The sequence below is a fragment of the Acinonyx jubatus genome, chromosome C2, assembly GCF_027475565.1.
Source record: "Acinonyx jubatus isolate Ajub_Pintada_27869175 chromosome C2, VMU_Ajub_asm_v1.0, whole genome shotgun sequence".
Taxonomy (NCBI): Eukaryota; Metazoa; Chordata; class Mammalia; order Carnivora; family Felidae; genus Acinonyx; species Acinonyx jubatus.
Genome location: NC_069384.1, coordinates 137,597,359 through 137,614,021, shown reverse-complemented (window position 1 = coordinate 137,614,021; position 16,663 = coordinate 137,597,359). Strand labels below are relative to the sequence as shown.

The 16,663-nt window shown below is 36.0% G+C and overlaps 1 protein-coding gene across 7 annotated transcripts in view; it reads right to left on the bottom strand.

Annotated features, from left to right (window-relative positions):
* The window catches only part of UBE2E2 (ubiquitin conjugating enzyme E2 E2), a 371,623-nt gene that overhangs the window by 238,082 nt on the left and 116,878 nt on the right, over positions 1–16,663 (bottom strand). The gene's annotated exons all lie outside the window — the stretch shown is intronic.

Below are 16,663 nucleotides of genomic sequence, written 5' to 3'. Positions count from 1 at the left end.
TACCAGATTCATTTGAATATAAAGAGAATGCATGGGCCTAGTTCTAGAAACAGGAGGGAAAGGAGATGAAGAAAGACACTCGCAGAATACCAGTGGAAAATAGCAGGAGGAAGATGAATAGGCAAATGAAAACTATACTCAAGAATAGTATGCTTGTAAAAAAGGGAGAAGTGAAAACAGAAAAGAAAAATAAATGAGGCTATTGCTTACAGAATTCTAAGCTTCTTAACAGATGGAGTAAGGATAAAATTAGTGGGAGTGACTAGCATTTTATACACTTAACTAAATCTACAACCAGTTGTGAACATATTTTTAATGGATGTTTTTTGATTTGTTAAAATATCAATACCCCACATACAGCATTAGGGATATTTTATATTTTTCACTCAATATCATTAATTGGTTCTTTATATTTTCTTAACTAAGTATATTCTCACAACAGCAAATTTTCTACCCAGGTGACTGTCCTTGTTACCTAATAATTAATTTATCCACAAAATAAGAGCTGCTTTTCATTGAACAGGATATGAAGGAATAAGGTCAAAAGCAGAAGAGAAATGTTCTGGAAATATATCGGGGAGAGAAGATGGCAGCAGGAAGCACTCATAAGCCTGTAATTTTGAAACAGACATGGTAGTTTATATAGAGCTGGAGGTAAACTGAGAATAACTAGAGAAACAAAACTTCTAAATAATAACAGATGTGGTTTTGAAAGGCATGAGGAAAGTTTCTAAGGTGGTAATAATGTTCAGTACTTTGATCTAATTGCTGATTACATGGGTTTCTTCCTATCTTAAAAGTCACTGAGCTGTATAATGTAGGAAGAAATCTTAATATTTACACATTTTGCTGTATGTAAAGTATATCAATTTTTTAAAGGCAGGAAATAAATTCACCTGAATTCTAATGGGGGGTTTCAGACTAAGATATTGTTTAAATTTTTCTTTTGTTATTTCTACTGGATATACACTTGGTATTGTCTTTGATGCTACTTTTAAAATGCTCTTTAAGGTGATACCCTAGGAAGAAAAACTAGGCAGTGTATTTCATTTATAACTGTCATGAATGGAAATTTCCCAACGCTAACCTCCGTTTCAGATTCCTGCTGTTGCTTCTGCACTATTAGTTGGTGTCAGCAGGGGGTTAACAGCATTCAATTTAACCTTGCTATTTGTACTCTGTTTTGATTTTTTTTTCTTTTTTCCACATTTAACTTCCTTACATGGATTCTCCATTTTACAAATCGTGCATGCACCATAGGGTCTATACATTGAAAGACTGTAAGTGCAGATAAGCACACAATAAAAGCACATTTAAAGATAATGTGAAGCTACAAGACATTTCTTTTTTTCTAGGAGCACAGAGGCATTGCTGTGAAAATCACTGGAACAAGAGAAAAACTGAGTGAACCTACTCATACTATTATTTTTCTGAGATTATAGACCTGTTTGAAATAAGTAAGAATTGTATAGGTATGGATTAATTATAGGTTATATGTCCAGATAAAGGAGTATCTCAGTGACCGTTCTACTTGTAACTAGCCATGGACATCACATCAGATGCAATCCACTGCTCACTGAACCCTGGTGAACCAATTACTCTTACGAGTGGTCTTTGTCTTGCTCTGAGTAGATACTGAGTGTAAGACTAGATTAATGAAAATGGAAAAGAAGGAAAGCCAGCTCAAATTCTGGCTACTCTGTAAGAACAGTAATAATGGAATATCCTTCTGTGGAGTTGAAACAAGGACAGCTCGGTTTCTCTTTTCCTCTGCTTCCAATTCCTTTCATTTCCAACCACCACTTTGCACAGCTCTAGCACACTCTTCTCTTGGTCTGAACCCCAGGATTCTGCTAGTTTCATCTTCATGTGCAGGGCACCCTCCTGGGTGCTGGAGACACCAAAGTGAAAACAACAACAAAAGTACCTCTGGTGGCTTGGAGTTGAGGGAACCCAAATCTAACACTGTATGTAGCAAGGAGGAAACATGCACTTCTGTTCTCCCAAGCACGGATTCTGCAAGCATTTCTCCAGAGATGCTGTGCTTGAGCAATTAGGAAGTATAATAACTCAGGTACTGTGTTATAATAATGGTCTACTATTATAATGGGGTGATATACTTCCTGGTTTCCACCTACTGTCCTGACATAGTCATTTTTTATAAAAGCATCCTCTTTAACTCCCCAAAAGTCTCCATGGTAACTTATGTGGTCACTCTAAGTCATAATAAAAATGGACTTCTCAAGAGAGGCAGGGATTGTTTAACAAAAGCCCCAAATATAAACATATGACACTTTTTTTGAGAGAGACAGAGAGAGAGAGAGAGAGAGAGAGAGAGAGAGAGAGAGAAAATGAGAATAAGTGGGAGAGAGGAACAGAGGAAGAGAGAAAAAGAGAATCTCAAGCAGACTCCATGCCTAGCACAGAGTCCATTGCAGGGCTTGATCTCAGGGCTTGATCTCAAGATCCTGCAATCATGACCTGAGCTGACATCAAGAGTTAGAGGCTCAACTGACTGAGACACCCAGGCATCCCATGACATTAAGTATTTCAAAGTTAATGTAGTAGCAGTAATGTTTAAAAATATTATAAAGACAGAGGTGTCTGGATGGCTCAGTCGGTTGAGCATCTAACTCTTGATGTCAGCTCAGGTTGTGTGCATCGGGCTCTATGCTGACAGTGTGGAGCCTGCTTGGGATTCTCTCTCTCCCTTTCTCTCTCTGCTCCTCCCCTTCTCACACACACACTCTCTCAAAACAAACAAACATTTAAAAATACATATTGTAGGGGCACCTGGGTGGCTCAGTCAGTTAAGCATCCAACTCTTGATTTCAGCTCAGGTTATGATCTCATGGTTTGTATTTGAACCCTAGGTCAGGCTCTGCACTGACAGCAGGGAGTCTGCTTGAGATTCTCTCTCCCCCTCTCTCTACTCCTCCCCTGATCAAGCTCATACATGCTCGCTCTCTCTCTCAAAATAAAGAAACTTAAATATAAATACATTACATACATACATATATATATATACACACACACACACACACACACACACATACACACATATAATAAATATAGACACTCATTATGTGTTCTTCAAAATAAAACACTCTTTGGAAAGAGTACTATCATTACTGAGATATAATTCCTACATGATATCTATAGCAATGCCCATACAATTAATGTGGAATAACCACCTAATATTTTAAAACATTAAGGTCAAAGATAATGGCATAAAATCTTTACAAAGGAATACCTGAACATTTCAATCAGGGATTCTTCAGCTTTAATAATAAAATTAAATGTTTTCATTTTATTTCCAGTTCTTCATGATTAAAGTTAACCAACCATAAGCCTTCATTCTGGATATTGTTTTTAACCCATAATAAATGTAGAAAACAAACTGTTTAAAAACAGAGATATCAATTTTAGATTTCGACAGATGTTTTACATTTATCTTTTTATTTACTTTTGAAGACCTATTAGTTCATATAAATTATTCTATGCATTTAAATGCATAGGTATGAAGTTGGAATTAGTAAAACATGCTCTGGTAAGAAAACAGTTTATTTTCTGATTTAATACTAATCATCCATTGCTAATGTACTATAAAATCCTACTTAAGAGAGATACTGACTCTAATTATTAAAGTTAATGGCCTCCAGTTGCCTCATCTTGCCTTTAGTGTAGGATATTAAGCATGCAGAACCCATAATTTAATTATCACCTGTTAATATTGGCTCTAAGTTCATTTCTCTCCTTTCAGGATGAAACTTCAGTGATGAGCCAATTAAAAACTATTATCTTCCTACTCAAAACACCAGCCTGCTAAGTATATCCACAGTATACAGATCACAGATCTGCTGGGATTCTCAAGATGGAACCTGCTGCCTCTTGCCTTTAGGGATTGCTAAATTAAATTATTATTTCTGTCCATTTTTGATTCTAATTTTTAAAGTCTCTAGATTACATTGGGGTGCCTGGGTGGCTCAGTCGGTTAAGTGTCCGACTTCAGCTCAGATCATGATCCCACGGTTTGTGAGTTCGAGCCCTGTGTCCAGCTCTATGCTGAAAGCTCAGAGCCTGGAGCCTGCTTCGGATTCTGTGTCTCCTTCTCTCTCTGCCCCTACTCTACTTGTGCTCGCTCTCTCTCACTCTCAAAAATAAATAAATGTAAAAAAAATTTTTTAACTCTCTAGATTATATAAAGATTATATCTTTCTTCTATATATATACACTTTAAAAACCATTCAAGAAGTGGAGAGTTATGTTATTCTACAAAAATAAAAGGCAAACATTAAAAGAAATACATACTCATTCCATTTGGACATCATAAGAGTAACAAAACATCAGAGAATGTGGTACAATAAGAGGGTTAGCTTTTTATAAAATCCCACTGATATGCACGGGAGAAATGCGCAGCGCATTTACAGGAATTTATTAGAAACTTTGTCCCCTGTGCCCTCCTGATATATGTACTATTCTACTGAAATCTAATTTTATCAGTTCACCTATGGGAACGAAACTCCAGGAAATTCATTTGTGTTAACCAAATTCACAAGAGATTGATTTATAACTAGTGAATCACATTTTAATTTGCCATGGGAATGCTACCTGATCCAAGAACCAGAAATATTCACCTGATGTTTCTTAGTTGCTAGCACTACAATGAATATAAAGGTGAAAAACCATCCCCGTCCTCAATGAGTTCATAATTTGGTGAGGGGGCTTGGACAATATACAAATACAAGCCAGGCTACAATTAATGTGTGAATGGTATATAGTGGTTAAATGTATAGATGAGGTCCAATTCTTTCCACTAGGTAGAATCCTCTAGGAAACCAAATTATACTTCAGGTGGGTTTTTAGTAGATACATTTTAAGGTAGGTTTCTCTCAACTCATTCCTGGTTAGTAAATTATCTTTCCTGGAGCACCTGGGTGACTCAGTTGGTTAAGTGGCTGGCTCTTGGTTTTGGCTCAGGTCATGATCTCATGGTTCTTGAGTTTGAGCCCCACATGAAGCTCTTCGTTGTCAGCAAGGAACATGCGTGGGATTTCTCTATCCGTCTCTCTCTGCCCCTCCCTGACCTGCACTCTCCCTCTCTCAAAATAAGTAAAAAAACTTAAAAAAATAAATTGTCTTTCCCTTTTCTTTGCCTATTTCTGTATACAGAACCAGCTATCTGTAATTAGGACATCTTTGCTCTTGGATACATTCTAGACACTCTACAAAAATTTTTAAACTATAACATGTTCAGATCCATGACGATTCTTCTTACTGCAGTTACTATTATATCCACCTCTTCTGTACTCTAGAGTCACAGCTGGTTTGTAAGTTGATTCTAAAGTTAGTACATAAGGCAAAAATTATCTATAGTCAAAATGCCCATAAAAATTCCATAAATACCCTATAAATTAGAGTATATGTAAATTCTGCAAAACAATATTAACATAAATGTACAATGTTTAGTAAAATGTGACATAAAATACATAATCCAAATAGAATTTTAAAGTATTTTAATTACAGTATTTTTATTTAAATGAACATTTATGTAAAGGAATATATATAAATTAAATGTACATATCGTGCATATCCTTTGTCATAAAACCCCTATTTGTAGATTTCCTCTACTGAATAGATTTTAAGTAGGGCACTACCTAACAATATATATTGAAAAACTTGTCTTTAAATCACAAGACAGACTGTGTTGCTTCTGAGGAGCTTTTTAGATATTTTATGTGGATTCTTATCAACTCCAGTCTCAGGCATCTCTCCTAGATTTGGATGTTAGTCTGCTTTTCTCTAATTACTATACTCACCCACACATACCATGCACCTGGCTGACACTGAGCCCATATTCCCACTCTGACCACAGATAGCTAACTATCTACAAGGAAGTAAAAGAAAGGAAATCAAACCTCTGACATGCATTATCTGCACTGCACTCAATCAGCTGAGCCTCAGTACCCATATAACTGAAATGAGTTATATATATATATATATATATATATATATATATATATATATATAAAAGTCTAATGTAGCAAGCACACTGAAGCAGGAATAGCTGTGTATACATGTTCCAGCCTGCACCTTCAGTGTATTATGATGGGACTCTGCTCACTATAATACTAATTTTAGGCAATCAGTAATGGTACTGTTGATGGTACCATTGCCTGATCATTTTCATAATAAGATCAATACTCTTTCTATGATATACAAAAGCTCTGATATGAAAGCAAGGGTAAGACCCAGCTCAATGGTTTCCCTCACCTACTAGATCAGTCAGTGGTCCATTTATTAGATCATAGCCATTATGCAGAATATTGGGAGGATGTGGTGAAAGATGATTTTTTAGAATCTGGCATTGAAAGTGTGGAGAGCTGAGGTTCTGGAATCCAATAGTGCGTGAATTTCACCTGTTCCGCTTACTTGCTGGGTGACCTCTAACTAAGCAAGTTATTTTAAACTTTTCAAGGCTCAGTTCCTTACCTCCCTTAGGGTTTTTTTTTAACTAGGCTCAATGCCCAATGTGGAGTTTGAACTCACCACCCCAAGATCGACAGACGCATGCTCTGCTGATTGAGCCACTCAGATGACCTTCCCTTAGGGCTTTTTAGACAATTAAATGCAATACGGTGCTTGGCACAGTCCCTGGTGTATGAATAGAGCTTAATAAACATTATATAATTTTTAATTTTGATTACAATATTTGGAATTTCAAGTTGTTAACAACTTTTATACAACTCTTGTATGTGCATCTATATGAGGTGACAGCCTGTACTTAATTTTTCTCCCTAGAAACAACAATGAAGTTATTGTTAATGAAGACACATATAATCACTACTCCCAACACCTATTTTTGGTGTCTTAAATTTAATTATTCCTCTCATATTTTTTTAATCTGCCATAATGTGAGATCTATGACTACAGCTGAGAGATATTAAAAGCAGAACAGAAAACCACACAAGTTTCTTAAAGTAACGATATAAAGTCTCACACACATGATGTTTATATACATAACAAGGAAATACAGTCAGTAAGCAGAATATACTGAACGCTAACCACGAATGAGTTAAAAAATACCATAGTTTATTTTAAAATCACATGTATTTTACTTTCATTAGTATGTACAGAAATTTCATTGTAAGATGTTTTTTTAAACAATTTCAAAGCTATGTGTGCCCCACCTGATAATCCTACTGTGGTACTGATTATCCCTCTAAAATACACACGTGATGCTAAAGCTGAGTATGAGTGTTGCTCTGTCCTTCCAAACCCTAAAACATGTATGCTACCTAAGCAAACCCCATCCTTTGCAGGGACCAGCAAGTCAAACTCATGCTGCTCAGGCTTGGTATGTAAGCTGTTGGTGGCAAAACTTTTGTGGGTAAGTTCTCGATTTTTCTTTATTAATGTATAATAAATATCATAATCAGCCTCTAATAATTACAGGTGAAAAAATAATATTTATTCATTTTTGAGAAAGAGAGAGAAAGACAGAGTGTAAGTGGGGGAGGGGCAGACACAAAGGGAGACAAAGAATCTGAAGCAGGCTCCAGGCTCTGAGCAAAGAGCCTGATGCGGGACTTGAACACACGAACCGTGAGATCATGATCTGAGCCGAAGTTGGATGCTTAATCAACTGAGCTACCCAGGTGCCCTTTATATCCATATTTTTAAAGTGTATTATTTATTTTGAGAGAGAGAGAAAGAGAGTGTGTGTGTGTGTGTGTGTGTGTGTGTGTGTGTGTGTGTGCGCGCGCATGGGAGCTGAAGAGGAGCAGCGAAGAGGGAGTGAGAGAGAATCCCAAGCAGGCCCCTTCTGTCCCTGAGGAGCCTGATGTGGGGCTTGATCCCACAAACTGTGAGATCATGACCTAAACCAAAATCAAGAATTGGATATTTAACTGACTGAGCCACCCAGGCACCCCTCAGAGATTCTTTAAATGGTGTAGATATTGGTTCTTTTATTACACCTTTGAGTATGGTTTCCCTTGATTCAGAACTGAATTTGCTGAAGATATTCTTGATTTCAGGTATACTGTAACTTTTCAAAAAATGAACAATCATGGGATTTTAATACCAGTATACAAAATAATTTGAGTAAGTGAATTCCAGACACTAAGCACTGAGGTGGACAGACCAAGTTTTGAAATATAACTGGTTCTGAAGTTGTGAACTACTTGAACTGAACTATATTTTCATTTTCACTAATTTTGTTCTGTGACTCACTGAGAGAGTCCACAGTGTTGTCACTGATATTTTAGTGGTATTAGTGAATAAAACCTTGATGCTTTCTGCTGTCCTAACTGGAAAGGCACTTTATTTATTTCTTTAATTATTATTTAATTAATAATTATTAATTATTTTAAATCTTTATTTAATTCTTGTTCTCTAACGAAAACTTTTATAAAATCTCTCTATAACCCTGCTTGTTCTCTTTTGTTTCTATTTCCCACATTAAAAACAATCCAGGGGTGCCTGGGTGGCTCAGCTGGTTAAGCACTGGTCTCTTGATTTCAGCTCAGGTCATGACCTCACAATCCCGAGAGAGAGTTGTATAGGGCTCCCCACTGGGTGTGGAGCCTGCTTAATATTCTCTCTCTCCTCCCTTGCCCTGGCACTCTGTCTCTCTCTCTCTCTCAAAACAAAACAAAACAATCCAATCCGAAGACTGTACTTTCAGCATAAGTTTACAGGTTCAGGATAAGGTTATGGTATACATTAGCACTGGATTCAAATCAGATGGTCAGATATGACTTTTTTCCAGGTAAATGTGGAAAGAAATGTGTAGAAATACATCCTGTTAGCAAAATGAGAAAAGCTATCCAATATCCTAATAAATCCATAAAATTCAATGTCTGTGAACAGAAAATGTCAAATGATCATTAGCCACTAGTTTATGTAAATGTCTCAGAGAAACATAGGCTAGGTTTTTCTAGTATAGGATCAGATTTGTTTGAAAAGAATCTCTAAGGTGATGAGTGTATGTTAGTCATTCTTTTACTCCTGCAGGGCTACACAGGGCCTTCCTGCCAGGCCAAAATCTGGTTTATAGAGCATCTCTTGCCCTCTTGCCCTGACAAAAGTATGTCAGTCAGGAAGGGACAAATTACTTACTAAAAAAACAAAACAAAACAAAACAAACAAAAAAACCCCAATACCTTACAAGTATCACTTAAAAGTACCTGCAGATACTTTTTTCTACCAGTGAAAATACAGTTCACAATTTATCCCCTTTAGGACCATGATTTCAAAGTCCTGTTTCATCTATGTGATATACTTTTACCTGAAAATAAAGACTTCCTTTGGTGTGTTGGTTATGTTGACTTTTTTAGATGCCACATTCCCAGTGTTTTAGGCCATTGTGACCTGGAGGTGAAGGAAGATACAGACTAAAAAGGTGAGGGCAGGGCAGCTGCAGACCACAGGATCAAAGATATGCTGGTGTTCTCTATGTTCTCTATGGTCTCTATGGTCTAAGGATAATTCTCACTCTCCCCACTCCTTTCCCATCTTGGGGATAACTTACCCTACCAACTCATTTTTTTGAAAAAGTTACAACAGCTGTTGTAACTGAGAGATTATTAATTTTATTTATTGTTGGTAACTCACCAGGATTAACAATTCTATTGTCTACAGTTTATGAAATGTCAACAAAACAAGATAATTTAAGTTATGCTATTATTCATAAGTAGTAACACTGTAAAATTTCAACCACTGATTTTACTGTGAGCATATGAATGGCATATTTGGGAAAGAAGCTGATATTCATTTTAAAATGACTCCAAATTTTTATTTTGAGAGATATATGTTGTTACACATAATTCATTATTCTACATTTACTACTAGCCAAGTGTTCTATAATTAATTTCTTTATACATTTAAAAGTCTGCACAAAGGACCAGACAAGAAAAGAAATGGCACAAGTTTTTCACTGAATTGTTAGAAGGTCAGCCTAGAAGGTAAGAGGCAATTGGAATAAACACTTGTAAATCACAAAGGGCATTGTAATTCAAGTTAAAGAGTTTATACTCCACTTAAAGGCAAAGAGAGCAGTTGAAGAGTTTGTAAATTTAAAAAAAAAATTTTTTTTTAATGTTTATTGATTCTTGAGACAGAGACAGAGCATGAACAGGGGAGGGGCAGAGAGAGAGAGGGAGACACAGAATCTGAAACAGGCTCCAGGCTCTGAGCTGTCAGCATAGAGCCCAATATGGGGCTCAAACCCACGAACTGTGAGATCATGACCTGAGCCGAAGTCGGAAGCTTAACCGACTGAGCCACCCAGGTGCCCAGAGCAGTTGAAGAATTTTAATTTAAATCTCTATTTTAACATTTTCAGGCTGGAGTTTTAGGAAGTACAAGCAGAATTTGAAGAAAAGACTTGAAGAAAGAAAGCTTAAAGTAGGAAGAACAGTTAGGATATCACTGCATTAATATGGGAGAGAATGGACCCGATTATGGATACAAAGGTGAGGGGTTAGGAACTCAAACAGTTCTGACCCGAGTCATGAGTGGATATGCATACATTTTGGGGTTTTTTTGAAAGGAATAGTGTGATAAAATCAGTGTGGGGCATACTGAATTTAAAGTATCTTCAGGATATCCAAGTGAAAATGTTTAGTAAACAGTAGAACACAGCAAATTTAAGAGAAAAGCTCTAGATTGGGAGCACAGATTTGGAAGTCCAGCAAATAGAAGAGGATAATGAAATCTAGGGAAGCAGATGAAATCACTAGGAAGTATACTGAATGAGAAAGAAGTCAACTGGCTTTTAAGAGATGAGCAGAAAAAAAGTGAGGGTTTCTAATTTTCCCTTATCAGTGAAAAGAAAACCATTTTAAAAGGACATTAATCATAAATTCTAAAATACCTCTCCTGTTCCAGTACAGATTTCAAAACAGAGTTAAAAGTTTTTAACCAACTGCTCATTGGCTCTAATTAGCTCTGTTAATCCTTTTCTTACTGTTCTTATCAAACTATTCTTTGACTTTAGCTGCAGCCTTTATTTGTGTAGTCTCTGGTTTACAAGCTATTGTTTTAGGATCATGTTCTTTCCAATGGCTTTTCTGCAAAGAGATCACTTAATTTCTGATTATTTTATCCTCTTATTTCTTCCATTTTTTTCCACTTTGTTTAATTGCTGGTATGTATCAGCAGTGGTTATCATCCTTTTTTAGTACAAATGTATAATATTTTAGGTACATTATGTGTTAAATTGGAATTTGTAGGCAGTCTATGAACGTATTCTTTATTATTTCTTTGGGAATGTGCATTCTGAGTTTCTGTTGCATATTTTAAAGAAATTTGGGGGTACAACTTGCCTTAAGTTAGGAGTTTGGCTATATGAGAAAATATCTTTTCCTCTGGATCCTTATTTGGTCCGTTTTTTTTCTAATTTCCTAAAATTTGATCATATACTCTTATGTTACAGGACTTTTAAACTAAATTATTCTATATTATTGTACCAATATGATTTATTCATAGGCAAATGAACTCACAGGCAAATAGTCTATACATTCCCATTAATAAAGTGAATTATTTCTAATAAAAAGATTTCAGTGTGCCATAAAAAAACTACTAATTAATTAGCTCCACAATTTAAAAGCACTTAACATGCTCAAAATGATGTCTTATATTAGAGGAGGGAGGAGCATTTCTACCTCAGAAAATTAGCCTTTTGGACATTTGATGATATTATTTTTAACATTTTTTTTTTGAGAGATAGATACAGTGTGAGGGGGGCGGGCAGAGAGAGAGGGAGACACAGAATCTGAAGCAGGCTCCAGGCTCTGAGCTTCAGCACAGATCCCGACGCAGGGCTTGAACCCATGAACAATGAGATCATGAGACCTGAGTCTGAGCCACACAGGCAGCCCTGATATTATTTTTTAAACCAAACTAACATAGCTTAAAATTCTGTCTTAGATAAGTGATTAGGTTCTTGACATCTTGATAATCAAAGATATCTCTAATGGTTTGTGAACTGCTTTAGAAAAAGGATCTAATTAATCCTTCCCATGATGTTTGCATTAAATTGTCCTCTGATTTGAATAGCAACTATCATTTATTTATTCCATCCCTGTTTGCAAACCATTGTTTCAAAATCATGTTATTTTCAGTAGATTTGCTATGAAGGAATCACTTTATTTCTGATTATTACATTCACAGAAACAACTGTTTCCTGGCTGCCCTGAGTTGTGTTTTATCATTTGACGCTGTGATACACTGTGCCCTTAAAGTATTTCTTCTGTTGGCTTGGTTTGTGGTCTCCCTGTTTTAGATCAACTGCACAGCAGCTGCTTGGACAGCCTTCTGTCATCTATTTTCAATAGTGTTACACAGCATCCCACATAGCTTCAAGGATGATAAATTGGCTGGACTCCAGGGCTTGCACTGTAATCCTGCCTTGTCATTTAATGTTAAGTGTATCTCACAGCTGACACTGATGAAACTGCTTAAGAAATCAGATATGATCTTTAGCAGAGCCACATCTCACTTTCACATTCAGGGTTAGGTTCTATTTTGATCAACTCCAGGGCAAATACTAACTATTTCAAAAAACTGCATCATTCTTCAATGCCTAACATATCTTTTCCATTCATCAATCCATTCTCTCCTATTTTTGATTCCAGAGATACATTTACTGATCTGTATTTGAGTGGTATCTGTACTGTCAAAACAAACAGAATTTAAGTGTTATATAATTTAACTCACAAACTCTGCTCTAACCACACACATTGTTATTATACATCAAAATTTATAGATCTTGGGAGTAAAAGTATAGATCTGACCTTTTAACATTTTTTTTTAATGTTCCTAATATCATAGTTTATTTGCCAGTCACACTGATTTCTGCCTGGCATCCTAACTAGTCTTGATAGGAACAGGGACTTGAAAATTTTTGCTAATTAAGACCTTACAGGAAACTAGTAAAAATATCTCAAAATGCTAAAAAGAAAGGAATCAGGTCTATGGATGTTACTTCAATTTATAAACTGCAACACAGCTACGATGCCACAATAATTTTTTTTTTTTCAGAGAGAGAGAGAAAGAGAGTACACGAACTGGGGAAAGGGGCAGAGGAAGAGAGAGCGACTCATAAGCAGTCTCCACATCAGTATGGAGCCTAATGCGGAGCTCGATCCCATGACGACGAGGTCATGACCTGTGCCAAAATCAAGAGTCAGACACTTAACCGAATGAGCCATCCAGGTGACCTCACAATAATAATTTTAATGACTGTAGAACTATTTAAACAATACATACCTGTTAGATTAGAAGTTGCATTATAAATAACAAAAAAGTCTTGTAAAATTCCCAAAACATTTTTTAGTGAAATCTCAAACACTTTCTGAAGGAGCTTCTAACCCAAAGCAAAATTACCCAATTTGAATTTTATTATATTTTATCTGTGCTCTGCTGAAGTAGAATGGATGATTATAAAGCACAAGCTGTCAGCAAAGAGGATAAAAAAGAAAACCAAGAGGATGGATAATCAACAAATTGTAGATGCTTGCCTGGAATATTTGAAGTGACTCTATCCTTAAATGATTCCCATCCCAGGTCAACATCAATACTGTTGCCAAATTAATCCATTCATTTTCTAAGTGTTTTTCATTAGTAAGTTTCTAATAGATGATAATAGTCCATTAAAGGATGCCGCCACAGTCAGTTCTCTGGCTTAAAAATCACAATCCAAAATTATTATTCAACTGGTTACTTTGGGAAAAACAAAACAAACTTCTGTCTTTCCAAAGATTAAATGTTCTATTCTTTCATACATAGCAGGTAAACCGAACCAAATTTCCCAAATCATTTAGGTTTTATATTATTGAGGTTTGGTATGTATTTTTCATGATGATTACTGAAGGCAAAAAACAGTTAAATTTCATGGTGGAAGAGATGGCCTGACTGGGGATCCAAAACAGTTTTAAAAAGAGAAGACAGACTTGTCAGTTGTGCCAAAAGTTTACGAGAGGGCACATCCTTTCTTGGTTTGCTGCATAGGTGCTCATCAGGTGGTATGGTATCAGCCTTCCTTAAATAAAAGGTTTAAACTAGGGTGTCATGATGACCCATCTTGAATCTGGACTCTTGATCAAGCTACCTAGCTCTTTCACTTTGGTGAACCACAAAATCAAGTTAAGTATTGTAAGCCCAATATGGGCCATTTAACTTTTCAGGACTTTAGATACCACATGTGTAAAATGGATTAAAAGGCTCCCGCAGCCCTTTCCTGGCTCTAAAATGAAGATTTCTGAAAGTATCTTGGGAGCTATAGTTGAATTCAGAGAAGTGTTATTCCGGTCAGCATGATCTTCAAAATAGTGGAGCTACTGGGGCTAACTGGAGAACAACACGCTAGTTAAAAAGTCACATAAGATTTGTGACAATTATACTGAAAAGCTGGTGGAACCGTACCAGGAATTTTATTACTGTACATCCACTAGCATTTATAGATACTCTGTTCATTCTTCAAGGTCAGCCTCAACTTTGTGTCTAGTGACCTAGGCCTTTTTGGGGAACTTACTGATAATATGTTCAGATCAAGAAGGAAGAAGATGATCATTTGGGGAAAGTTTTGAAAATTAAACAGAATCTTAATATTAAAAGCAAAATGGGGAAGTCAGTAGTGGTTTTTATATGTATATGTTTTCCACAGAAGTGCTATATGAATAAAGGTTTTGAAAGGAGAACATGGTAATGACCCCTTAGTGGAGCTTCTTTTTAGGGGTGAATATATTTATATTTGGAAAACAGCCAGAGAACTTCGTAAGTCCTACATCATGAAATGCTCAATCATGTAGAAGAGACAAAACTGATCACAGCAATTCAGAGAAACAATCAACATGGACTCATCATTGTCAAAGGAGCTTCCTGAAGATTTTGGAAGTTGAGCATACCATAACTCTGTATGCTACATTATTAGGAATTTTTTCAGCAAAGGAGAAGGACATTCCAAGCAACAGCTTAACCTGGCACAAAGAAGTGGCAACTCTAATACTACCATCATCATTATTTTATCATTATTGTCAGAATTGGAAAAATTGTAAAGGACACTGGTTTGTCTGTTAGGATATGACTTTTTAAAATAAACTGAATTTTCTCAACTTATTTAGTGCAGAGTTCGTGCGCTATAATCAAAGAAGTACAAACATATTTATTTCTCTGGGTCAGGGCTGAATGCTCAGGTTACTTATTTCTTTGACATTATTTGAAAGAAGTAGTTTTTAATAACTGTAGTGTCCATAAAGGAACAAAAAAGAGGACATGGTTTGATTCTCTGTGTTTTTTTTTAAACTTTTCTTTTTCAGTTTATTTTGAGAGAGAGAGAGAGAGAGAGAGAGAGAGAGAGAGAGAGAGAGAACAAAAGCGGAGGACCGTGGGTAGCAAGAGAGGTCTATCCAGCACAGAGCCCGACGAGGGGCTCAATCTCATGAATCATGAGATCATAACCTGAGGTGAAATCAAGAGTTGGATGCTTAAACAACTGAGCCACCCAGGTACCCCCAGGGTTGATTCTTTAAAAGTAAGAGTTTATACTAAAGATAAATAAATATATTTGTCTAACTGGTATTATAAGACCAGAACTATTCAACTACTACACTTACTTTCATAGACTTATTTAAATGTATCATGATTTTTTAGTATGAGGCATATTTAAGTGAGTTTTCACATACTAAGAAGCAGTGTCTAATTTAGTTTTGACATAGACAGTACTTCTGGAAGAAGAGGCCAATCAGCGCATTTTAGTCAAGTATTTAACACACTCAGATTACAAAAAGTAGGATTTCTAATCTGAAATATTTTTAAATATATTGAAGTATTTTCCTATGAAGATACAAAGAATTTAGATCTTGGATTTTCTGGTTAATTTTCATAGACTCTGAACTACTGTCAGATCTTGTTATTTTGATATTTGAATCAGAAATTATAATCATTATTAGGAATGGTCCTACTGACTGACCTTCCGCTAAGTTATAATTTACCCAAATTGTTAAATCAAAAAGCTTTGAAGAGTGCTTGCTATTTGAAAAATATCTATGAAGATTGCGAAAAAGTAATCTATTTGAGGTTAGTACCTACAAAGACTTTTGGGTTTAGGGGTAGAGGGAAGGCTTAAAATGAAGTAAAGCGGGGGCACCCGGGTAGTAGCTCAGCTGGTTAAGCGTCCAACTCTTGGCTTCGACTCAGGTCATGATCTCATGGTTTATGAGTTTCAGCCCCACATCAGGCTCTCTGCTGACAGCATGGAACCTGCTTGGGATTCTCTCTCTCCCTCTCACTCTGTCCTTCCCCTGCTCACTTACACACTCTCTCTCTAAATAAATGAATTAACTTAAAAAATAAAAATTAAAAAAAAATTTTCTAAAGAAGCAAAGTTTAAGATATGCATATACAGATACCTCTAGAAGGACTTTTAATTGTGGGGGGATTTAAACAGTGTTCGTGATGGTTTAATTAGCTGTGGTTACAGATTACTGTGGGAGCAGGTGAGAAATTCTAACAGGCTGTGAGATTCTCTTCACGTAAGGTTCAAGGTATTATTTTTCTTTGTATTTATACTTTAGTTCTTTCCAAAAAGTGAACTGGATTAGATTTTGATCACATTTCAGGTAAATCCTCCACTTTCAACCTCTGCAAAAACTACTTT